Genomic DNA, 27,297 nt, shown 5'->3' on the forward strand with positions numbered 1-27,297 from the left:
TTTCCCTCCCACAACCTTTCTTCATCCCCCACAATACAAAATGGCTACTACTCCTGTCACCCAGAATGGTAACACAGCAGTGCTAATACTTGCTTTTTTTTCTTCCCACCTGTGTCAGGCTCCAATCTTGATGGTTCTTCTTTTGCTGTTCATTGAAGAACTAACTCTCTGTCTCTGTCAGCCAGGAACTGGAGCCCAGATAACTCTGCCCAGCCCCTTTTAATTGCTGCAAGCATCCATCTTTTGACTTTCTTGATACCTTCGCCCATGCTGTACTAGTCCACTGACAATGTGGAAGTGAAGGGTTTTTTCCCCTTCTATTACCATGCTGTAGAGTTTCAGATCTTGTCCTTTTTCTTAAGGCCTGTGAAAGTCCATGTTTGCCCTCACCTCCAGCCTGATTACTTACAATTTTGTCTTTACTCCAGTTTTTTGCACTCATCCATAAACATAGTCCATACCTTTTTCTATATTGTCTTATGTTTGGAGACTATCTTTTCCGGTTGAGCTTGTTAAGTCATTTTGCTTTTGTCATTGATATTCCTTCTTAACACTTATCACTTCCATAAAGCCAACAAGAGGTGAATCTCTACAAATGAAACCCTCATTTCTGGTTGAACCTCCATGTGCTTGCTTGACGGCTGTCCTGGTTTCAGCTGGGACAGAGTTAACTCTCTTCTTAGTAGCTGGTACAGTGCTGTGTTTTGGATTTAGTGTGAGAATAATGTTGATAACACTCTGATGTTTTAGCTGTTGCTAAGTAGCACTTATCTTAAGCCAAGGGCTTTTCAGTTTCCCATGCTCTGCCAGCAAGCAGGTGTGCAAGAAGCTGGGAGGGAGCATAGTCGGGGCAGCTGACCCGAACTAGCCAAAGGGTATTCCATACCATGGAACGTCATGCTCAGTATATAAACAGGGCGGAGTTGGCAGGGAGGCGCGGATCGTGGCTCTGGCATTGGTCAGCGAGTGGTGAGCAATTGCATTGTGCATCACTGTTTCCCCCCCCCTTTTTTTTGTTATATTCCTTTTCATTACTATTATTATTATTATATTTTATTATTACTATTGTTAGTATTATATTTTACTTTAGTTATTAAACTGTTCTTATCTCAACCCACGAGTTTTACTTTTTTTTCCTTTCCTCCTCCTCACCCCACTGGGAGGGGGGAGAGGGAAGCAGCTGCGTGGTGCTTAGTTGCTGACTGGGGTTAAACCACGACAACAGCAGAAGCCAAATGATCTTGTTCAATCTTGTTCTGCCTTCTCTTTCTTCCTTGCACTAACTACATCCCTTTGAAAAGCTGGCAGTGAGCTCTGAGCTCTTTGAGGCAGTGCTTGTGACACACGTGAAAACCATAACGTAACTGGCAAGTAAGATTTTTGGGTACTAAGCATAAGAGTGTTTATTTTAAAACAAAATAAATAAAGTGGAAAAGTAAGCAGCTGAGTGTATTGTGTAACTGGTGCAATAGAGAGATTTTTGGGGAGTACTGAATCTGTATGACACCATTTGCACAATAACCATACGGTTGTTTTCTGTGTAAGAAAGGCCTTGCTTACCTGGATGATGTTTTTGCATTAGCCACCTGATTTGGTGTCCACACTCCTAAACAGTCCAATTTCTGAATGTCATGGACAGGATGTTTCTCACTCAGCTCTATTGTCGTTAGACTCATTAGACTCAGCCTTGAGAGGCAGCCTGGGATGGGGATAGAGCATGGTTTAGCGGAAATTCAGAGATGCTTGTGGGATGCCTTAAAAAACAAATAAAAATATTCTGAAACAGAAACAACACAATATCATATTCCAGCCGTGAATGTTTGTGTTGTTTGTGTGATTTGGTACAGATTAGAGGCTATGTAATAATGGGCTGGGAAGTAGGCAGTGGTATTTTTAACAGGAGGTTAGTCCTAAAACTCTGCGTGCATTAGTGGAAAGAAGTGGTATCAAGCTGATAAGCCTTGATTCACATCCGTGGAACTTAATAAAAACATGTTAATTTCTACTTGACCCCACGTGTGGGTGGCCGGGGGAATACAGGAAACTCTCTTTGCTTATTCCCTTTTTTCCCCCTTCTTTTCTCCCCCACAGAGCCACACATTGCTCTCTAGCATTTCTACTCCAGAAGAGGAGCTGTCCTCTCCTCTCATCTGTAGTTTCTTGGCCAGTTGATGAGATTTATAAGAGAGTACCCCAAGCTATTCACTATTTGCAATTCCTCCATCTGCCAGGAATGTTTTCTGCCCATCTTGGATATCACTTCTTTCAGCATAGGCCTGTATGAACTCTCTACAGTCTGTCTGTGCAATGATGATATATACTAATTTCTCCACAATTATGTGCTTTTATAGTGTGATAATTAATTCCAGATAGCTGCTTTGTGGCAAAATCCTAGCTGGAGTCAAGTGGTCCTTACCTTGACATAGCTAGGTGAAATTAATATATTGTCTTCTCAACTACAGTTGACCTCAGCCAACTATGTTAAGATGATATCTATATAGCTGGTTTTCTTACAATATGTTCTAGCTAAATCAGGTTAGTTGTCTTGCTGTCAAATAGCCAACTTTTTTCTGGCAATGAAAATATAAACTCAGTGTACTGACAGTGAAAGAACTCCATCAGATGGAGTGAGGGTGGTGAAGGTAGAAGCTCGTGTTCTTAAGAAGGGAGTAGAAAGTATCCCATTTGATTGTGTGTTGAAGAGTGGGTGGTTTGGTTTTGGGTTTTTTTCCATTTTCTTTTTTCCCCTGAGCTGATTCTGGTTTCATGAATGTTTTCTGGTGATTTCTGTTTCTGTATATATTTGTTGGGAAATCCTGACAGGTGCTATGCACAGGGACAGAGCCTACCTGGATGATTTGATTCATGATTCTGGAGAAGTTAGATGCCAAGAATTTGTTTGCAGACATTTGCTTGTCATCTTTATTATCTCCTGAAAAGGGCCTAAAAAAGTCTCCTCTGTGTCTGTATATGTTTAAATTTCTTTTACTAAATTTTATCCTCTTTGTGGAAGAAATTCCTTTTTTTGTTTTGCATTTGTACAATATCTACTACGGCAACCTGCTGATCTCTGGTTAGAACAGTAAGATACTGTGGCAGTACTCCTGATGCTTATAAAAATAATAGTGAGCTGTAAGGAGACTGAACAATTCTTTTAAAATTTCCTATGTTGCAGCATACTAAACAGAAGCAAAAGTCCATTTGACTGAACCTTGTAACTCTTTTTAGCATGTGATAAATCATTCTTTTCTTGGTGTGATAAATCAATCTTTCTTCAGCTTCTCAGTGGTTTTTTTTGGAGCTCATGCTTTAAATTCAGCAGCAATAAGCAACTGTGATCATAGGTCTCATGATGCTTAGCAGGATTACCGGTATGGTCAAGATTGTACTGTTCCCTATGTATTTTACAGTAGTAGCAGTGACTCATGCTAAAACTAAGGCACTGACGCATGAGTGCTGTGTACATCTTAAGTAAGATGTGGTGGACGTTCTTATAATCTGCGTTCTTAGCAGCAAACAAACAAAGGCTGAGATTAAGAACTATTTGTGTGGCTTTAAGGTGGGATTTTTTTGTTTTTCCCCCTGAAACAATGTGCATGAGGTCATTCCAGGAATCTGTTATACAGTCAGGAACTGAGCACAGCTCTTCAAGTCTTATGTATCTGTTTGAATAAAAGACATTTTGTATTTGTTTGTGAGATTCTCTTTTGATCATCTGTACAATGTCATTCTAGTCATATCGGAAAGTTGTGTGGTGGCCACTGAATTGAATGTGTTTCACTTCTTCAGTTGTTTACTTGGGAATGATCTTTCTTAATTCCTCCTCTCCTTTCAGTGTTGTTTCCTGTACTGAAAATGTAACCAAATGTGCAGCAAGATTATACATTTTGGAGCAGCTGAGTTATTAAAAAAGAAAGGAGGAAAAATTTTGCAAAACAACTGTTTCCCCAAGAAGGAATAATGTTGTACATCTGCATTAAAAAAAATCCAAACCAACCAACCAAAAAAACCCCAAACCAACAAAACTTTTCCGTATTAAGCAAGTACAAAATACAAAGATTGGGGTTAGGGGAACATATATTGTTTGCATAATGTAATTTTTAATGGTACTTTATTTTTAACACGTGAATTCCTTGCTGTTTCTACTCAAAGAGCACATAAAAGACATAGAAAAAAATAGCATAAAGCACCTATGGAAATTCTTGCTTAATACCTGAATGCAATATCAAAAACATGACTTAAAATGTGACATTTTTAAACAATTCAAAATAATTCATTTGGAGTTCACTTGACTTCAGCTATATGTTAAGAAGCCATATTTAGAAAGTCATTCCCATTTAACTGCTTTTGCGTATTGCAGATTGTTACCTAAGGAAAAAATGTATAAGATTTCTTGCTGGTGATCTAAAGAATGTGAGTAAGATAGCTGGCAGATGGCTTACAGATATCATTCTGAAATATCTTATACTGACAAATAACAACGGTGTGTGTAATTAGCACTCTGCAGATGGTATGCAAAATGATCTGCACTTAGTACAGAAACTCTTTTTCTTTTCTTTTTTTTGACAGACTATTTTTGAGAGTCAATTTTGAAACCATGGCTTGTAGTGCTGCTCAGGATAGACCCAGACGTAGCTGAGAATGTATTCCCCATCTGGTTCTGTGTGGGAACAGCCCTGTGGCTTTGGGGTCCTGGTCCATGTGCAGAGTGTGCTGCCACAATATAAGTAATAATGACACATACATAGATCATATTAGACTAATATAAAGTTTGCAGACTTGTAAAGAGAGGAGGTTGAGACAAGGCACAGTGGAATCATTCTGCTTTTATTCCTCTGAATTTAGTGAATTATCAGATATTTTCAAGCATGCAATGCATTTGCAGTCCAAACGTTCCTTCCAGCACAAATGATTGTACTTGCACTTTCATACTGGACGTAATGCTGATCTTTGCTGGTGTTTTTTCACCCAGATGTTGGCAAAAGCAACTGGCAAAGAATAGATTTCAATAACCTCTTACTGTAATGATGTTGCTACCATTTATTTGTATTATCCTGTCAGTTAGGACCCTTCATCTCTGATCAGTTACCATTGTGTTTGGAACTATAGAAACACAAAAAACCTAGTGTCTTGCTTTAAGGAATTTTCTACTTAGTGTAGACTACAGGCTACAGGTGACCATATGCACCTACCTGAGAGACTGTAAGGAAACAGGAAAATGATATTTTGTCATCTTAGCTTATGATTTTTTTTGGTTCTATTGCTGCTGAGGAGAATATACAGTTTAGAGGGAAGATGGCATAAGGAACAGCGGGAAGACAGGTGGAAAGATATTAATTAAAAAAGCCACAGCAAATAAATGATGGCAGGAGAGGTCATAAGCCCAATGTAGGGACTGGAAGTAGTCTTTCAATAGGTAATGAAAGATTTTGGGGAAGAGGTAATGAAATACCTTAAAGTGAAGGAGGAGAATTAGCTTATGACTTCTGTGATAGAGGAAGGAGTCTATAGAGGGATACAAAGTGAAGAAGCTGGTGTAGTTGAAGTGGTTGGCTAAGAATATGATCCCTCCTGCAGTGTTTGGGATGGCTATGAACAGGTACAGGCTTTATTTTTCACAGCCAAAATAAATGATATTATAGTAAGCAAGATGGAAGTGAGAGTGTGAAAGTGAATTTTAGTAGCATGACAGTAGCCAGACAGGAAAGATTATAACTCAAAAATGATACGCAAGATAGCTCTACAGAATTTGGATGTGTACCCAGAGTTGAAGATGAGACAGGGTTTTATCATCCTGAACAACAGGCAAAATGGTGAGTTATAATGATCAAAAAAAGAGAAAGGGCCTTTGGAAAGGAGGGGTCAGGAACTCTTTTAGGTTTTCTTGCACTTCAGTTCATGGCTAAGAATCACTGACAAGTTGGCCAAGATATGAATTTGCCTAGGAGACAAATATGAAGTATACACAAGTCCTTGAGGTGATGACAAGGTGAAGATTTCTGCATTTCTGATCTCATGTTACCCTGGGATGTGCTGTAGAAGGAGAACTGACTCCTTGCAAAACCGAGGGGAGTTAGATGGATGTGCTCAGGGATAATATGCGAGTAAAGAGAAAGAGAAAATAAGATCACAGACACCAGAAAAGTTGATACAATGTTAAAGCACATGAAAATGGAGTCCTCATTATAAAATCAAAATTATGAGGGAGCCATTAGAGGCTGGTAGGTACTGAGCAGAACATGTGGGCAAGAAGAGCAGCAGCTAGGTAAGAAGGGGTTGAGGCTGAACTGTGGAAAAGCGATTCTTGACAGCTGGTATCAACAGTGTATTTAAGGATCTCAGGAGTGAAAGGTCAAAGAGGAATGTAACAAAAGGAAAGAGGCAATGAGGTCACGGGTATGGAAACAGCAAACATGCTTGCAATTTGAGGGGAAAAGCCAACAGAGTAGAGAGGTTACGAAGGAGAAGAACAATAAGGCTGGGTCACTGGGACATATGAAGGGATTAGAGAAGAAAAGAAAATGCAAAATTCTGCATCCATTGGAGGAAGGAGAGGAAAAGAGGAAAGGAAGCAAATGAGGAAGTGAGAGATGATAATGTATCGTGTCAGTGCTCCCTTGAAGTCACTCAGCTTCTGTGCAGAAACAGGAGTTGAAATGGGAACGTGATTCACTCTGAGGAGCCACAGGTGATGAGAAGTTTGCAAGGATTATAGAAATGCGCAACAGGATCCCAGAGTGACCTTCTCCTTACAGTGAACACATTGGAAGAAACCAAAATGGTTTGTAAATTCAATAGGTAAGTTTTATTAGAACATAAAGTAGAAGGAAGTCTTTGAAAATAGAGAAGACTTCAGCTGAGACAGATAAAAAGGGTTTGTAAACAAAACTGCCCCTTTCTGCTCTGCTATTGCAGGGTGGTAGTCTTCTTTCATGCTTGCTTCATAGCAACTCAGAGGCCTTCCTTGGAGAGCTCTCTGCAGGTTGCTCTGTGTCTTTTTCTTCGTGTTACATCTGAGGTACGGCTGTGTGGCTGTTTCAGGTAATGTCAGTTTTTGCTAGCTTCTGTGGCTCTGTCTCTCCTGGGCTACAGGATCTCTGTGCTGACCTCTCGCACTCCCTTGCTGCATCTCTAAGCCTACTCCACCCAAGCAGGCGGGATGCTTTGCTCCCCCCAACTGCACACTTGCTCCCAGAAGGTCCACCTGACCCATTTGTACTCTGATTAAACATAAGTATTTACATGCAACAACAGCAAAGCAGTCCTCACCCATGACAACATGGGATTTAAAGTGAAAGGAGAGATATGCTTAATGAACTAAATGCTGAGAGGACAAATCTATAGTAGACACCTGATCTTGTTTTTTCCTCCAGAAATATTGAGGAGACAGGAAGGGGATCATGCGGATGAGCTGGGATTGCCAGATTAGCAGGTGGAGAAAGGAGGAGAGAAGTGACAGTCATGCCAATATCAGTAGGTGAGACTAAAGAGGAAAGAGTCATCAGGGTGGAGGAGAAGTTCACAGTGCTGGTGCATGGGAATTAGTGCTACTGAGGGTGAGAGAGAAGGGAAGGGTAGGCAGAGATCTCTGACTGGGGAATCACTGCTGTAAAAGAGATGAGAGGCAGCAAGAACAGCATGTCTTGACATGCTGCAGTTACCGGAGTGGAAGGACTGAACCAGTTAGATGAGGAACTGTTCAGCTGTGGGTTGTGTGGGTCCCGAGTGTGAGAGCTGAAGGCACCAGGAATTGCTGGGAGAGGTGTGTGTGCGGAGAGGAACAGTATGATGGAGCAGAGAAATTCTGTACTGCTCAGGAGAGGAAAAGGAAGAGGAAGGTGTTTAAGCAGCAGGCAATGGCAGAGAAGAAGCCGGACAGGCCTGCTATGGTATGTGTATGTGATCTGAGGTGAAAGCAGGTGGCTCTGTAAGGGAGAGATGCTTCATAGGAACCTTGCTGCATATTCAGTTAAGAGCAGCAGTGTTGGGTAAAGCTGAAACGTCTGTAAAGTGTTGGCCATCTGCTGTCAAATACCTGTATGTACTACAGACCTCACAAGCCTGCAGCCATGTTTCCTTGTTGTTATCCTTCTCCACACCAGCCTTATTTTCTGTCATCTGTATCTGTCGTGTCAGGGAGGGTAAGTAGCTCGTGGGATGAATTTCAGCAGTAATGAAATTGATTTTGGAAACAAAGCTAGACCAAGGTGGATGACGTGGCTCTGTTCAACTTGCACTTACACAGGCATCCAGTGCCTGAGCGTTATTGGTGTCAGAACAGCTGGGGGAAGAGCTAGCAGCTAACAAAGAGCAGGGCACTCAGTTTGGGCGACTAGGAGGACCTTATGAAGAGCCACCTGAAAAACTGTGTTGGGACAGCATGCATCTGGAGAGGAGAGACAGTTTTTTAGGAAACAGCATGTTGGATTCAAATTACAGCAGTCTGTTTTTGACAGCAGGTTCAATAAACCAGATTGATCCACCTCCACCCAGCCCAGCATGCAGTCAGAGCACTGTATTTTAATACTCCTTTGTAGCTACAGTTATACCCACTCCTAAGTTGAGGTCAGCTGGATATATTGCTTACTGAGAGTGAAATGACCACTTGGAGATTGAATAATTCTTTCTTTTTCAATGCTAAGGTCTATTGTGCACACCTTTTCTGCTGTTATTGCTAGTGAGGATGAATACACCTCAGTTGACTTTGGCATTTAGTGCCACTTCCAGAGAGCTGTCAGAACAGCCCACCCAGGGAGAAATCTTCTCTCAGTTCTTCTCTTATACTCAGGTCTTCTGTAATACCTTGTGCCGTTCCTGTCAATAAATATCAGCACCTCTTCAGCCCAATGGTACCTGTTGCTTAGCCTTTCCTTGAATTAAGATGGGCAGTTTTGGTTATTTCTGGTCTGACTCCAGGACCATATTTAAATGTCATCTGCACCACTATTTACAATGGATTTACTTTGAGCAGTGAGTAGAATTAATGAGAGACCTGAAAACTGCCTTTGGGTCCAAGGATCTATAGGAAAGGCTTAAATGAATTTGAGTAATGTGGGATTCTTAAATACACTCTTGAGATTTACACAGTGATATTTTCCCCAGAGTTTGTGGTGCATAACTTTATAGACTGATAAACCGTACATCTCCAGATGTTCCTTGAGTCATATTAAATATATTGGGCTACTACAGCTCAATAGAGGGTGATCATCTAGTTCTACAATTCTAGTCTCTGCTTGCAGGTGATCCATTTAAAGCTTCCAAGGGGCTGTCAATGAACTGAAGTAATGATGTGGCTGGTTAAACTGATATTCTTGATTCAGTACCAACCACCATAATAGCATGAGTGTACCTTCGTGGTACTGCAAAAGAAGCATAGGGGTTAAAATACCTCAGAGCCACACACACTAAAACAAAAATAGCTGGCATTTTAAAAAAGTATGTGAACATAGTGGAGCACAGTAGAAGCCAAACTGACGACTTCATTTCATTATAGGTAGACTCAGTCTAAAGACTTTAACAGTTAAAAAGACAGGAGAGAAGAAGGTAATGTTCCATGTTGGTACATTAAACCTGTTGTTTACGTTTCACTTACTGGGTTCTCAGTTTTTGCAGTGGCTGTATTCAGATCTGGAGGACTTCTACTTCTTAGCAGGGAAGAAAATGATAGAAACACTCTTTGACTGGGGAGTGTTGTGGGTGAAAAATAGCTTAAGTTGTCTGGGTGTGGGGAGCGAATGTCCAAAGTTGAGCTTCTGAGCGCTCAAGCAGAAGCCTGCTACTTGCCAGCTGCAACCAGTATGAGCTGGATTTAAATTTTGATAATCTGGACTAAACTGAAGTGGCACGGCCTGAATCCTCCAGTTAATACAGAGAGATGAGAGAGAACCACCAACATGGATGGTGATCACTTGTTGAGCTTCTGCACATAGACTATTTAGATTGGGAAAAATGTCGCTTTGGGGGCCTGGGAAGAAGAGGGCCTGGAGGCCAAAAGAAGGGTTCCCGAAAGGAAGAAATCGTTTCAGGAAGGAGGAGGGGCTCTGGAAATAAGAAAGTGAAGGTCCTAGCTGGAGGAAAGAACTTGAAAGTGGAAGACATAGAGATCAGAGAGATGCGTGGAGACGAATGCTGGGGGATGCCCAGGGACTTTGGCTCGTAACGGCTGAGATAGTTTACTGCGAGCAGTGGAACAGCATGAATTGACGTGACTTTCTGCCTGACCTTTCCAGACCAGCATTGACCAGGGAAGGGAAATCAAGATCTAGTGAATGTAATGCTGTGGTGGGGAGTAAGCAAGAGAGTGTGTAAAATAATCAAGTAGAGTAAAAGCACTAACCATGTTGCTTTGTAAATAAAGCCCAGTATCTAGAGCCACTACAGGCTGTTGTTTTCTCTGTCTTGCCAGGGACACAGAGAAACTGTGAAAAAATAAGATCGACTGATATGTGAATTCTTAACCTTAGTTTTCTCAGAGGAAGAGGAATGCAAGTACTGAGGGGCTCATGTATGTAACCACTTTCAAACTTCCCAATGGACCATCTTTGTATACCCACCACCTTCCTCACCACCCAACTACCAAAAGGATGTACCGTGAGGCGCAAGAGCACCTGCAAGTCTCAAAGCTCCATCCTTGACAGCAACAGCAGCAGTGCTGTCTGCTCCTGATTTTCTTCTCCGTACTGGGTGGCAGCAGCAGCTGATGTAGGCGATGCTGAGTGGTTTGCATAGTGTCTGTTGGAAGCCTTGGGCCCCCTTGATTTTACGCAGATGGCCCTAACAGTGTTTGAGCACTTCACATTGATTTTTGAAAGGCTCACACCTGGACCATACAAAAAGTTTTACAGAAAGTCTGGGATCTCAATGCTGGCAAATTCACTTTCCTGACATAGGGTTTGACTGTATGCAGGCTTTAGGATTTGCTTTCTGCTTCTCTGCAGAAGAGCATAATATATAAGAGTGGGTAAGAATTGCTTAAGATCAAATGTAGAAGGAAATCTTAAAGCTATTTACTTTCCTTTCAGCGGTCCTAACTCCCATCTATATTACTCCATAGTTAGTGGAAAGTAATTCCTTTGACTTCAGCAGAGCTTTTCCTGATCTGAATGTCTGAGTGAGGGAAGTCTCACGTGCATAAACCATATTATATACCTGAGAGACTTCTTTTGCATTGTTACATCTGTCAGTCTTCACGATTTCTTCTTTTCAGTTGGCAAAAGTCACTCCATGTAACCATTTTGTGTCTTCTGGTGTCATGCCACAAATGTGTGAGTTTCATTATTTCTTTGTGTATTACTTCATTATTTCTTAGTGTTTGGTTATAATGCCCAAGAACCCCGGTTAGGATTTAAACTCCAAAGAGTGAAAGCACAGATTTGAGGACAGGCCCTAAACAGAAAAAGGGAGAAAATTCTTCCCAAAAGCCAGATTAGACAAGAAGTCAAGAGATACAGGAATAAAATGACAATTGCCACAAGCCAGACTGAGAGAGACCTTGGAAGAAATATTAATAGGAAATGGCAAAAGATTCTTCAGCCTTAGAAACCAAAAAGAGCAACAACTGAAGAATGGTTTGCTGTATAATGAGGAAGAGAGGAACATAATCCAAGCATAGCTAAGAGTTGAACTGAATGGTTTGTGCTGGGATTTAGCAGGCCTAGGATGTTGACCATTAGAGCAAAGGCAAGACGGCTAGCAGCCGTGAGGTTATGGAAATAGAAATTACGACTTACTACGTGAGAACCCCAAGAGCTTAATCCTTTCAAGTCAGGAGATCAACTAATTTCCATCCCACAATGCTGAAAGAGCTGGCACAGGAAATTGCAGGACTGCCAGTGAATATTTTTAATAAACCTCAGGGAGAATGGATATTACTACAGAATAGCAAATGCAGTACCTTTATTTAAGAAGGAGGAGAAGTGGTGATGTGCGAAAGGACAGGCCATTAGTCTCACCTCAGCTGCATGCATGGCTTAGAACAAAGTTTGAAGGAAGGACTAATTAAGACACATGAGAAAATGGGCAATGGGATAAAGAGCAACCTGGCTTTACCACAAGTAAGCTAAAGAAAAGGCAGGCACCTGGCTTTTTTTGTCTTACAGAAAAGTGCTCAAAAATTTGAAAGAGTGCTTCTAATCACCTACTCTCTGGAGAAGATTCTTAATTATCGCTCCTTAGCGGCTCAGACTTTACAGTGGTTGTGCTCAGCATTTCCCTCCAGACTTCCCTAAAGTTTCCTGCTGAATAAACTGATCTTCAGTAGTCGTTTAAAACATAGCTGTGGTCTCCTCCCTGCATACCAGACACCAAAAGCCAGATGCAAAGCTGAGGCTTACTATGATATTACAATATTTTACATGATTGTTTCTGCAGTATTTTATTTTTAATGTTGATAATTGCTTTGCGTGTCTGTAGTTAAGTGTCCTCATTTTGAAACAAGAACAGTATGTACTGAACCAACCAGAACATTAAAAAGAAATTTTAGTGGGGTTTAGTTTTGTTTCAAAACAAAACCACAACATTCAACATTTTCCAAATGCTTTTTAGGAGCAGCCTTCAATCTACGTTGTTATGAACAATCACTTGGTCAAGTAAGCAAAGTGAAGAGACCATTTTTCTGTGAACGTTATGTAATTTAACTGTAGTATCTTAGAACTACTTAGAATATGTTTACACTAGGGCTTTTTTTATGATTCTTGTGTAGTGTAGAGAGATATCAGGGAAAGTCGGGTTGTATTAATTGTTATCTCAGCCTGCTTCCACTCTCCAGTTTAGCTCAGGTATTTCTACAGTACATTGTAATCTGCATTACAGACACACAGTGCCACTTTGGCAACCTTGGCTGAAGCATGGGTGATTGTACTGGATGTCATGCTGAATCATATGTGACTTTTCTGTTTCTTTAAATTGCTAGATCTGAATGCAACAGTAACCATATATACTGATAGAGATATGCAAAGTAAAGGCACTAAATGCTTCTTGAAAATTGCTGTAATCAGCAATAGATGCTTAAAAAGTGTTTCCTTTAAATGTTAGTTTACACTTTTTGCTCGGTATGTAAATGATCCTTATACATTTTGAGCTGCTTAGGATATTGCTTCATCAGAGAACTTTAAATGTGAACTCCTCATAGCCATTAAAGTTTTTGATTCTGAAAACATTTCTGATTAGCTGCAAGTTATCTTACAGACTGCCAAGAAACAGGAAGGGTGTTGCTGCTTGTAGGTAGGGGAGAATAGCAGTGGTGACCTTCGTCTGCTGTCTACCTCATGAAGCAGCAAGACTTCCTGAGAGGCTTTCAGAAGGATTTGCATGTGATGCTCATATGTGTTAGGTAGGCCTGGCTTTTACATCTAACTCCTGCTCTCTGGAGATGAAGTACATCAGAAAATGCTAGACACCAAGGAACAGGACCGGTACTGCCCAAAGGCCATGCTAAGCCAAAGGACTATGTGTCTGTCATTCAAAAAAGCTTGCAATGAGGGAGAGAGGAACATGGAGAAAACACTAGCTTGTTCCCTGTAGAAGGCTACAGGCGTAGCAATTAAGTGATAATTCAGGCTTCCTGATCATGGTAGAATCTAGTAACAGTCAGGAAAATTGTGATCTACTTGGATCTCAGGCTGTGCAACTACACATGGTGAGGTGATTTTCCTTTTTTTGAATTTCAGTTTTTATTTTATATTGTCCCTTATAGTCTGCTGAAACATATTTCTGCAATTCCTAACCTCAGATTTCGAGTCCCGTTTGTCTTGCTGAGAATGTATATATTTCTTGTTTTCAAATGCCTGCAGCAAACGAAGAATTTCCCCAATTTTAGCCTTTAATCATTTCTGTCCATGATACATCTTAGTTACATTTCTCCTGTCTTTTAGTCTCTCTGCTCTTACAGATCTCTTTCTGCTCTTCTCAAGATTAAATTTAGCTGATGAAGGTAAAAGAATTAGAAAACAGATAAGAACAATAGTATACTCCCTTACCGCCCCAAATACAGAAGCAGACAGAATATATACCATTGCATATGTGTGAGAGCTTGAGAAAATAGTTATTTTCCATACCTAGCACAGCTGACAATGTGCTTCCAAATATTAATCTGATAGGGCAGTATTTCTTTGTGTGTAACTGAGGATGACACATAAGGAAGAAGGAAAAAAGGATAAGAGGAAGCGTAGAAAAGCAGTATGACTTTAGACTGCTGCAGGTCTATCAACTGCATGGGTTTTGGGAAAAGTATGGCAGTGTGTTGATGTTCCCTTTTTTTCTCTAGGTGGGCAGATTTAGAAAAGTTGCTTCTTTGGAGAGTTTGTACATTCCAAATTACCTAGGCTAAGGAAGTGTGTAATCACTCAGTTTGTATTGATTTATCTTTTTTTTTTTTTCCTATTATTAAGGTTTAATCACATGTTAACCTCAAAAGTCAATTTGAACACTTTCATTAAATTCAAGTATATGAAGATCTCTGATATAAATTTTGTGTCACTATTTGCTTGTCACCTTCATTTTTACAACCATCTTATTCAGTCTAGACTTTATTGTCTTTTGATGCTTGATGTTTTCTAAAACAGACCAAGAGCTGGGCAAAAACTTGTGAGTCAATTCTCATGAACTTTGGAGATGTTTAGGTATGAACCAGGTCTTGCCTTGAGGTAAATTCTGACCGGATTTTAAGAAAAATAAAATAGTAGCTAATGCTCTCTGTCATTACATCCAATACTTAGGATGAATGGCAGCAAAATTTAGAACACATCATTATGTACTAGTTAGGCAACCTACATACTGATAATCTGGATATTGCCAGTTAGCTTCTAAATTCATTCTGACTTTAGAGATATTACTGATGTCAGCAATATGTAAAGTATTTAAGGTGGAAAAAGGGATGAAGATACAATATCACCTTTTGTGGTAGTTTGACCCTGGCTAGCAGCTACGCACCCACAGGGTTGCTTGCTCACTTCACTCCTCCTCCCACCCCTGCAGGATGTGGGAGAGAATAAGAAGATCAAAAGTGAGAAAACTCATTGGTCAAGATAAAGACAGTTTAATAAGTGAAGGAAAAGGAAAAACCCAAGAAGAGATGCTAGGGCAAGCGCTCAACACCTACTGGGCACGTATTGTCAAGGGCAACCTTAAGAAGCAAATATTTATGTAGTACCCATCTCTAACTTTTTTTCTCTTCAAGAATCCTCCTATTGTGTCAGGAAAACACATACTAGATTTCTAAACCCAGTGAGTAGTAAAAATGCCCTTGTATGCTTTGCTTTTAGATTGTGACTTGTTTTTCTTTGTACCTCTTTACTGTGTGCATCTTTGTAACTTATTTTAGAGAGGATTTCAGATGTGCTCATTTAGAACATTCAGTCCCCCTCAACAAATCATGCTCTGATTCACTTCATGATGAATTTACTTTTAATTACCATTTCACTTTGAAATGGTGACTCTCTTTCTGCTCTGCTGTACGATAGGTGGAAAGATTGAGGCCTTTAGATTCAAGTCAGTCCAAACCTCCATGAAACCCTGTTTAGGATACGTGCATATATATCACACAAACACATGTATTTAATGTTCTGGGTTTGTAACTGGGCATTAGCTTAATATCCAGCATGACTTTACAGAAGACCATCATCTGAAAAATAAAGGGCATTAAAATAATCCACGTGGTTAGTTTACAATTCAGTACTAGATTGATTTTTATTGAATTACAGCTTTGCATACAGTCTACAAACTAAACAAGTTTATCTAAGTGGAAAAGAGTAAGTATAAATTAAAACATGGAAAATTAAAGATGGCTAATGAGTGTAGCATTTTGATGGTTTTGTTTTGTAAAGCTGATAAATTATTGCTATAAAGGCATGAAAAATGCAGAAGTTTTTGCACAATAACTGAACTTACGTATTCTGGTTTTGCTGTGAACACTTAGGCATTTAATAGTCTTTAGCTATTCACAAGAAAAACGAAATACTAGAAATCTGATTTCCTAGTTTCATGAACACTGGGAATAAAGAGTAGCTTCTATTGTATGACAAGTGAAGTCTCCTTGCTATCAGTTGAAAGAAAGATTCCTACTAAATTACTAATTTCTCTTCAGACCTGTGTGTTGACTTACTGGTAAAGTTTCACTTAAAATAATCCTTGGCATCATATGGCCCATGCTAAGAAGTGTATGAAAGACAGTGCACCTAGACAAATGTTTGTTTGAACCATTTCCAGTGGATGTAAGAAAGGAATGGTATAGATTCAGTTTGGGTTATGAGCAAACATTAAAATTGATGACGTTAGAACTGGGATTAATATATCTAATTATTGGTAAAATATTTTCTTAAAAAAAGAAGAGTCATACTTTGGCAAAAGCTATCGAATTTAAGCCATAAGGGAGATAAAAGGATGAAACTCAAGTTTGTCCTGTAGTTGTAATTGTGCTATAGGTGGGTATCGGCACTGTACCTGTGTGCATACCTAGTGCACTTAACTTATTAATTCCCTCGGTGGTCCAGGATCTCACTGAATTGTCTGCCTAGGTGTGACAATCAACTGGTTTGAGACAATGGATCGACTTGAGACAAGGTGATCTCTGAATCGTAACCACCTTCTCAACAAAGTATTTGACTATTTGTTACAACAGCTTTTCAGGCAGGAATTTCAGAAAGTCCTGGAGGTTCACCCAGGCAGCTCCTGCTGTGTATAGATCAATTTATGTGTTGCAGTGTGCTGATGTCAATCAACATCAGAGCTGAGTGGAGAACCTGACCATACTAGAGAGTCTAGGTGGTTTCTACTGCAGAACCGACCAAACTGGACATAGATAAGAGACTTGTAAATAAATAGTCAGTAGAAACTGTTCTTGCAAATGCGGAAATGGTCATGTAGGACAGTCTTTTGTACATAGCTAAGATAGATAGGAGAAGCTTTGTCCATAGGGTAGGATAGTAAATAGTGATGCGTCATGCATGGGCTGGAGCAGTCAAGTACAACCAGGCCAGATGGATATAAGAAATCAGCTGAAGAGAAGTTCAGGGAGTTTCCCCCAATTCATCTGAAGTCACTGGTGGAATGGCATTTGTGAATAAGTCTCACTGTCAGTCGGAGAGCAACTGACCCTTCCTATTCAAGAGATTTGATTGCCCACGTAAGCATTACCCTATGCAAAATACTCAATAAAGTACGATTTTTTTTTTTAAACACTCTGTCTGTGATTGCCTATGTGACAATACTGATAGGTATTGCATCATAATCCATCACAATGAAGTGAGAGTTTTTTGCTAAGACACTGAATGCTGTATGGCTGTAGAAATATTTACCCATGATAGTATTGACCACTTGACTAACTGCATGCCTAGCATCAGTGGAAGAATGATCAATATTTGCTGAATCCCCAGGGTCCCAATTCTGAAACCAAATCACCTACTAGAATTTGCTGAATAAAAGTTACATTATTTCATTCTGAAAATCTTACTCCACCATCCTTCAGGTTTTCTAGTGAGTAACGGGGTTTGTTACTAGCAGCTAAAGCTCTCAGAGAATGGTGATTAGTCTTTGAAAACGTGGGTGATGGATATCTGGCGAAACTGTGACAAGGAGGCCTGTTTGTTACTGGAGTCATTCTGCAAACAAAGCCAAAAAGGCATTAGAAAGATGTTAAACAACAACAGAAAGTGGAAGGTGGATGGTAGAGCAAAAGGAGTACAAATCCAGAACAGACCCATGCATTTACAAAACTAATCAAAGAAGTTGAACTAAATTCTTTCATGTGCTGTAATGCTAGCTTCATGGGTAACAAAATAGAGAATGATTGCTTATTCATAGACGTTAATTTGATTGAGTTACTATTAGTGACACCTGAGGGGGAGGTTTTTATTACTGGAGTAAATATGATAATCAGGAAGTATTGAGTGAGGAAAATGGGAGAGGAAGTGTCAAATTGCACTAAAAATGGCATATCCTGTTGCCAAATGACTGGTACCTCAGAGACAAATCATGTTCAGCACTTGCCAGTGTCTCAAAGCTGAAACTGTTATTAGCCATATGAACGGAATTTGGGCAGAAAAATAAGAATGATAATTGGGAACTAGTTAGGAATATTTCAGTAAATGTCTACAAATCGATGATCTAATCCATGATCAAGATACTGAGCATGAGAAATGCTCGTGTTAAAGAAAAATGACGTGGCTAGACAGCAAATGAAAGCAAGCTTAATATCTTGTTTCCCTGGCCAATGGACAGATATTAGCCATTTTAAACCAATCTGTACTTCACTTGGTTCACTGCTTGCTTATGTAATTTAAGAAGTTCAGTTAAACATAACTAACTTCATGAGCACACTGCTAATACATTAGCATTCTTTAGGGGACAGCAGGGGCCTAAAAGAATATAAATAAAAACTTGAGTCAGACCCCCTCAGTCCAGTTTTTCATGGGCTTACACAGCATTATGTGCATGGACCACTGTGCTTTATTGAGTCTGTTTTCAGATGGATAATGGAGTCCTGTCTCTTACGGGGGGGAGAAGGGGAGGAGCAGGTCAGGAGGTTCTTTGACAGCAACTGTTAAAAGGAAAATATTCTGTATCTACAGATCTAAATAATTTGCAAAGAGCCTTCGTGGGTCATTGATGTTGGTTTTTCAGGAAGTTTTCAAAATCATGACAAACTTCCCTGAAATGAAAGAAAACAAGTTTGCAACATTTAAATACACTAAGAGAGACCATTCTTGGTAGTTCTTGGCCTATCCAGGCTGGCATCAGTCCTGGACAAAATAGTGCTAGACAGTATACCTTTATAGAAATGTCTGTTAGTATTGTTACTATTGAATCTAAAGCATTGATAATTTAATGGCAATATAATTAAACTTTGATAAGACATTGCATTAATACTACACAACTTTCTCATTAGGAATAAAAATGACACAAAATCAAATTGTTATACAACATATGAATGAAAAATAGCTAAGTGATGTGTCTCAAACCTGAACTGTAAACAGGAAGAAACGACTCCTGTCTGAAATCTTTCCTATTTCTTTGTCTCTTTCTAGAATTGGCTTAACAAGAAGACCTGTAGCACTGGTGAAGTTTAAAGTGATGCAAGTATTGGGAATATGGCAGTTGCTGGAAGAGAGAAGACAGCTGGTACAGAATGACCTGAATTGGTTTGGTATACTGAACAGGGCAAAGAAAACTGTCTTTTAGTGTGAAATTCTTCATGTGGAGGTAATGACAGTAAGGATGGAGAATTCTCTTCTGGCAAGTGATGTTGGAAAAGTCTTGAAACTCCTGTGGATTATCGCCCAGGTGTGAAATGAGTGTAATGTTGTGACCATAAGACTTTGGCTGTATACACAGGGAATTACCAAACGTTTGGGGTACAGAAGGTACCTTATCTGTCCGTTTGGTACCTATGGTCACTAATGGATGAGAGTGTAAATGAATACTGACCCAGCCAAGTCCAGACCTGAAAGCGGCTTGGCTGACTTACTGCATTTGACTGTGCCACCACGGTGCCATTAGAAGGTCTCTACACTGTCCTCCTCTGGGAGGTATAGATGCAGAATACAACAAATGATACAAGGAATAAAGAGTCCACACTATATGGCCGTTTAGTCAGGCAGGTATGAGAATAACAAAGTCAGGAGGCTGGGAGTTGAAGATGACAAATTCAGAGGTGACATAAAACATATGAACAGGGAGGATAATTAACTTTTCCCATAGCATGACAGGCATGGTGGTGGTCTGTCCACCTTCAGGGACTTTAAAAATGAAGAATGGGTTTCCTCCTGAGAGTGCACATGCTAGTCCAAGCAGGAACATTTAAACAGAGTCCCATGGCTTACCTTATGCACGAAGCCGGTCATAGACCACAGCAGTCCCTCCTCGCATCATGATCTGGGTTAGCAACCTCACAAGTAAAAAACCTAAAAAAAAAAAAAAAAAAAAAAAATCATTGTACTGTTGTATTGACTCGTACAACAACAGAGTTGGGATCAAACACACCTTTGTGAGTCTCCCAGTAAGCAAAGTAAGCTGTAGCATATCAGAAAACATTCAAAATGCTCTACAAGTGAAAAAGAAAGCTTCTGGCTCTTGATTAGCCTCAGAAATTTCATCAGTGGCAAATTATCAAAAAGTAAAAGTACAGCAAGAGAACTTGCATAATTTACATTCTTCGAATGGGTTCAGTTTAGAAGGTTAATATACAATACATGGAGACCCTACAGGCATAGTGTCCTATCACAGAACATTATCAAATGCCAGACGTGACAGCCCATGAGATGAAGGTCAAGAATTTATCATCCTTTCATTAAATAATCAGAATGGAAATCAAAGAACAATAAAAAGGGAGAAAATCAGCAGTTATAATGGCAGCAAGATTAAAACTAGCTCTTTCAGAAGGATTACTGTTGAAGTCCTCTAGATTTTAACAGTAAATGGCAAGGTTGTGTGTTTTGTTGGGGTTGAAAACCCTGAGCTACTTTCTCCAGTGTGATGACCTTTCCATTGTAGTTTTCCTTTGAGCAAATTGATAATAGGAAAATAAGAAGGAAGATAATCTCGCCCTGATGTGCTCTGCCCATTCATTGTCTTGCTAGATGCTCAAGATTCTGTTTTCAAATGAGAAAAAAGCCCTTCCTTCATTTGAAAACTCATGAGCTGTTTAGCTTTAAATCACACAAGATACAGCAACTTCAATGATTCCAGCAGTTTGCATTGTGTGAATAATTATGTTTTTCCTATGAGAAAATGAAATTATTACTTGGTTTAATATGTTGCTTCTTAATTCAAGGACAGGTTTGCCTTTTTAAGCTTTATTGCAAAGAATGAATTTTTCATTTACTGTTCCTTTTCCCCTTTTCCCCCTCGTCCTTCTCTTCTTCCTTTTTATTATGTCATTAAGAGAGCTAGATATATTTTGGCCACTATGGGCTCAGACATTCTGATACAAAGAAAAGAGGAGGTATCTTCATCGTTGAATTATATGGTGACCAAAATAAACACATGAATTTCACCTACCTGTAGACTTTCAATGATGCTTACGGATGAAATAAATACTAAATCCCTTTTCTTACTGCAGAAGTCAGAAAGTGTCCATTTTCCACATAAGCTGCCCTATGTTTGAATATATATACTGATTATGGCATTAAATTGATAGTGCAACTGTGTCTAAAATAAAGGCAGAGCTCTAGTAATTCTGGCAACAAATCCAGTCTCATAATAATGTAATTATTTTATATATTCTTCTTTTGCTAGGCTTTGATTCTATGTAAAGGAAAATAACATATTTCTCTCTTCTTCTGCGCAGCAACAGAGGAAGTTGGGAGTAACAGAATGTTCTATTAACTGAACTAATGGAGCTGCTCTTTCTGCTAAACTTGTATAACTCTTTGGAAACACCATGTGCTGCTTGTTCACTTTCAGCCTCTTTCCTAATCATTTTAGCAAGTCAAGTAAGGTCCTTTCCTTCTTTAAGGATGTTTCCCTACATCACAGTCTTGAAGCCTCACTTGCTGCTAATTGCAGTGATTGCAAATATGTTGACACTAAAGCTTGGTGAGTGCTGAAAAGAAAACTGCAAATATTTATTTGACTTAGTAAGCCCATTTGCTTTGGCAGTGTTCACACCCCTTGGAGATTTTCTTTCACTAGCAAGCTCTTAATGGCATGAATGGTTGCAAAGCAATGTATTTTGAATAAATATTGCAAATTTCTGGAAAGCAATTTCAAAATAAAAATGGTAAATATTATTGCCTTAAAACTGGTTCTTAAGCAGACTGTTGGACCTACTGAAGTTGGTGTGCTATCCTGTAGATGAAATAGCTTGTGAGTTTTCAACAACGCATATGAGGGATCAGTGAAACTGCCAGTTTACACCAGCAAAAAGCTTGACTGCTAAGCCGTATCCATAGAGCCATCTGGGCGTCATTACTTGAGATGTGCACAGTTTGTCCTTGGGGAAATGAGGGATTTAAATGCCAAAATAAATGTACTGTGCTACAGTTTAAAATATACGTTGAACTGTTTTACCATTCTCATCTGTCTTTCCTTTTGGAAGCTGCAGAGCCCTGCAGTGATCAGTTTATTAGTGAACCTTTGTCAAAAATAGTGCTCAAAGGATTCCTATTGCTTTGTGTCTTCTGAAACTCCTCCAATGTTTCCCTGGCAGGATTTTTACTGTCAGCCCTACAGACTTGAGAACATAACACTAAGAAAATATGCTAATGAGGTTGAAAGGGAAGAAAGAGACAGGCGAGGAGATAACAGGAAAGAAAGGAAATAATTCTTATTTCTAAAGAACTTTTGTTTTAAAGAGGGAGGGGAATAGATGAATTTGTAATTTCTGACTGGTAAATTTTAAACTTGTACATACATACCATGAAAGACTAGTAAATTTAAAGTTAGAAAATTATAACATTGTGAAGCCTACTTTTTTAACGGCTCTTCCACCCCGGTCTCCATTATTTTAAATTTAAAACATCATCAGGAATATTACCCATGAAGGCTAAGCATGGGAACAAGGCTAAGCATGGGAAATAAAATGACTTTTTTCTTCCAATTAATCTTCAATATATATATATTGCAATGTTAGGGGAAAAACAGAATATTAGTTTTCTGCAGCATTTCATCTTGCACTGCTCTTTAGGCTCAATTTACTGAATCCTACTTTGATGAAGTTACGTAAAAAAAACCCCAAATGATAAAAATGTGCTGATACTCAACCTTACAGAAATTGTATTTCAAGCTTAAAGAAGGCAGTTTTCTTTTTTAGATGGGTGCAAAATTTAAGATGTTGACAAAGTTCTAGAAAGAATTTAAGGCAGAAGAAGAAGTTACATTCCTTTGGAAAATAGAATGGTTGCCACATAATTTTTCCTTAGATGCTTCCCTTTCCTTTGCCTGAGTCCCTGCTATTTAAAGTTTCCATGTGTTGTTAGACAAAAATCTTAGATCAGTTTATTGTCAGTGTATACAGCTTTCACCAAAGTATTATAATAAGAAACCAAATCACCTGCAATGTTTGCAAGCAATTTAGTGTTGCTGTGTGTGTATTCAGTGTCTTACAAAATGCAGTTAATGGTTTTAATCGTTTATTTAGCAGTATCTGATTAAACATGCAGACATATCACCATAATTAAGCTAGTTCTGCTCTGAACTTGATACATATCAGCTCAGGTGCTGAGGTCTAATCACTGGTAGTTGTAAGCACTAGTTGCACCTGGTGAAAGAAATGGATGAGTATCTTACAGAAGCTTGAAGCTTGGGAGGGGGAGTTTTTACCAGGCTTGTAGGAAACTATTACCCTGGCATTAAATGGTGTGAACAACTTCCTTTACAGAACTCTCAAACTAAGAATGTTTCTTCTTTTTTTCTTTTTTTTCTTCTTTAAGTGACGTGCAAAATTTTAGTAAGAGGCTCTTTGTCCTGAAGATCATACCTTTGAAGTATATAAGACAGGCAAAGTGTGGCAGAAGGGAAGAACTGTTATAACTAATTTACAGGAAACTGAAGCTCAAAGATGTTAACTTTTTTCCAAGATCAGACAGGAGGCTGGAACTGTGAATCAAGCTATGGACCTTAAGGGTAAGATGTTCCTTCTGGATTTGTTTCCTTAAATATTGGAAAGAAAATGTTTGTGATCTCCAGGTTTGATATAGCAGGGATAGTTCTCCCTTTGCAAATCTCCATGGAAACTCATGATACAGGTTGAAAAGGAGACTGCAAAGCAAAAGTAGTGCAGCTCTGGGCAGTTTAACTGTAGCAAAGTATTTTCTGTGTAGTAACATCTCCTTAAAAGTGGATTAGGAACTGTGAATAAAGGAAGTGTCTTTGTCAAGGACTAAAGCCAGAACTTTCCTTGTTAGTAAAATGTTGTAGCAGCATGGCACCTCTATTGTAGGGTTATCAGATTTTAAAGGCTGAAAAGTAGGACAAATCCAGAAGAAAAATCACTGTGCTTGTAGGGTAGAACTGCGATTGCATATGCATCATTTATTCTGTATTTTTCTGGATGCCCAGCAACCAGAAAAAGCAGAGGAAGTCTTGACTGATAGACTTTTCAAATGGGTACACCATTTACTATATAGAATGAAGGTTTTGCATTATAAGGGTTGTCTGGCAAACCTTCTTCATCTTTCTTCTGGAGTTCTGGGGCATAAAGGACAGACTCAACCTACTCTGGGTGCAATGCCACAGAGGAGAAATTTTGTAGTTTTCTTATGTCTAAGATTTCAAGGTGGCATTAGGCATTGTGGTCCTTTTTCTGCAAAAGTAAATACTTCAGAGACTGATGTTGCTTCTCTCTGCCCATACACGTCTTAATTTAAATCATAATTTTTAGGTCCTAAGAAATATAGAAGTGGGCCTTATGTGTTCTAAACTGAGTGTGGAAATTTAATTTGTTTTGAGTTGATGGTGCTGCTTCATCAGTTCTACCAAGACTCAAACTTATATATATATCGTTTACACATATAAGCTACATTATTTATCTTCATTGTTATGCTATTACCCTTATATTCTGACCATAAAATAATGGCTAATAAAGTTTTCCTTTAATTAGTACATTTTGATTTAACGTTTTGTAGCTCATTTAACACTTGCAAATTTGTTATTTGCTTACGTTTATTTTCTTTCCATAAACTTACAGTTATGTTCCTTTACTGAGAAACAATATGAACTGTAAATGCCAGTTTGCTTTTTGACATGCTCTTTTGTATTTTAAGTTACGCCTAAGAGTGCTTGGAGTAGCAGCTCTGAATTTCCCCTCAAAGATACAGTTGATATTTGTGCAGTGGTCCTGATTCTGCAGTTATCTGTGTGTTAAGTCCTTAATATTCCTGCATTTAAAATTCATACCTTCAAGTGTTGTTTTTTGAAGGAATGGGGTCTTTGTACATGCCAAAGTGTGCACAAAGTGATAATGAACATATAATCACTCTAGGAAGCTTAGAAATCACTGTCATTGCAGGAAACTACTTAAAAACATTTTAGGTCCTATATAAATTACCCTGAATTAATGAGACTTTCACTGAAGTAGAAGTGACATCCTTACTAATGCTAAATGGAGTCACGATCGTGATATATAGTTAGTCTAATATATTGAATAAGAAATCTGCCCATTGTAGTTTAAGAATATGGGACAGGCAAGTGTCCTGATAATACATTCACAAGCAGAGGAGCTGCATAAAAACTTAATAGTTGACTGTCCCCACTGGGAGGGTGCCCTGTGTAGTGATGACATTGTGTCCAGGCACAGTGCCACTATGCCCATCTAGCACACCAGTTAGACTTAAATGGGACATCACTCCCTGCAAGCTTTGAGGCATGATCTACTGAGGGAAGCTCCTTTGACTTTTAAAGGAGTAGACAATAGTCTTACTTTCTTGTTTTAGGCACACAAACTGTGCAGTCAGGGAAAGGACCCTCCTACAGAGAGCAAGTGAGAGCAGGAGGTAAATGCAAGTGGTCTCAAATTCCTGTTTGGAAAAACTCATCTCTCTCCATCAGCTATATGGTGAGCCCAGGAAGTGCAGGTCCCAAGTTGGGCAGCTGAACTGGGATAGTAAAATACTCTGTTGCATCCCTTGGCTAAAGCTAGAATTTCCATTGAAGCATCCCAGTGAGAGAACAAAATCTTTCAAGCAACTTTACTAGTTCAAGTGAACCCATAGGTTGTGTTACAGAAGAAAGCCACCAAGCTTCTGGCTCTGGACAAGAAACTGCTCCAAGCTGCTGCGTTCCTGTTAGGGTCCTCCCAGACTATGAGGGAGACAGAACCTGCAAGCCCTGCTGAGCGTGCCGGACCCAGCAGTTGCAGGACTTGCAGTCTCTCACTCGGTCTGCTGTCAGTTAGGAAATGACTGAGTTATTCTGTGCTTGCCTTTGCACAGAACAGCTTGAAGTTTGACATCTTATAGAGGAAAGGTTTATTTAAGAAGTCAAGAAATGTGAAATTTTAAGGTGGAAATTATGATTCTGCTTTTCTTGGGAACGCTTTTGGGAACACAGCATTACTAAGTGAGAAACAGGGTCAGGAAAAAGCAGAATCTTAACTTCTTAATGGCCAAGCCTGTGGGCATTTGCCAGAAAAAGTGCTTTCCAGCCTGTACATAAACTTTCTCCTGTCTCCTCTCACTGGTCCCTATCTCTTGAGACCTGTTATTCTACAGTTACTAATTTCCAACAGAGAAGACTCCATCAGGAGCAGCTGCTTCTTTTACTCCATGGACTTTACAACCCCCCGTCTTTTTTTTTCCCCTTTTTCGTTACAGATGGGTTAGGTTGGTTTTGTCTAGCATTGTAGCTGTTGATATTTCTCTTTGTGGGAAATTTCTTTGGCTTTTTTTCTGTCTCATGTTGTTTTTGTGGTAACTTGCTCAGAGTGGGAGTTGAAACAAATTCATTTTCCTGAAATGTAGTTATGGGAGGGCTGCACCAGAAGATGAGAGAGAATATGAGAGGATCTCCATTACTGTGTTTATAGCTACCTGTCGCTATTGATCATTGACTAATCTTGCTAGAAGTATGGCTTCAATTTTCTTTTTTCAATGTGGATTAAACCGTGTTGCCAACACACATTTTTCTCTGTCAGATATTACAGTAAGTATGTAGCACGCAAAAGTTTGAAAGCCATCTTCTCAGATTGCTGTTTAAAAAGGACTTTTGAATGACTCAATTGGAGATTTCATGCTTACTGGCATTGAAAAATTAGAATTTAACACTTTCAACTGACTTAAAAGGATGCAAAAAGGATATAAAATGGACAAACGAATTCAGCTGTTTAAAAGTGTAAAAAAAAAAAAAGTAGAGAGTGGTGGGGAAAGGGAGATGCTTGCTTTTGAAAAGGCTTGAATTGCAGCTCCCATTTAGCATACAATGCATTGTTAAAAAAAACACCTCTACCACCCCCCAGCCCAAAAAGAAACCACCTTGTCTCTACCTGGGTCGGGGTAGCGCCAAAGGCAAGGCAGCTGGATATTTTCTGAGGTTAGCAGTACCCCAGGCTTTTCTATCAACCTGCACTAAGCACCTACACATACTGAAGGAAAACAGGTGAAAATTAATCCAGAAGAAACAGGCAAGTGCCTGGAGAGACTGAGATTTGGAAGTGGAGCTTGAGCAGTCTATATAAAATGTCTAAAAGCAAAGGGCAACATCTTAAAATCAGTGGGAGGAATAGTGCGTGTCCATGTTTTGCCAGGGGTAGCTGTGGGACTTTCTGTACTCTGAATGTCTCTTCTGGTTTGGATCCATGGGACACTTATTTCTAATGTTTCTAAGGCCAGAGACTAGCGCTCAATGTAGGAAAAATAGGCAGTAAATGAC

The sequence above is a fragment of the Gymnogyps californianus genome, chromosome 3 (assembly GCF_018139145.2).
Source record: "Gymnogyps californianus isolate 813 chromosome 3, ASM1813914v2, whole genome shotgun sequence".
NCBI lineage: Eukaryota > Metazoa > Chordata > Aves > Accipitriformes > Cathartidae > Gymnogyps > Gymnogyps californianus.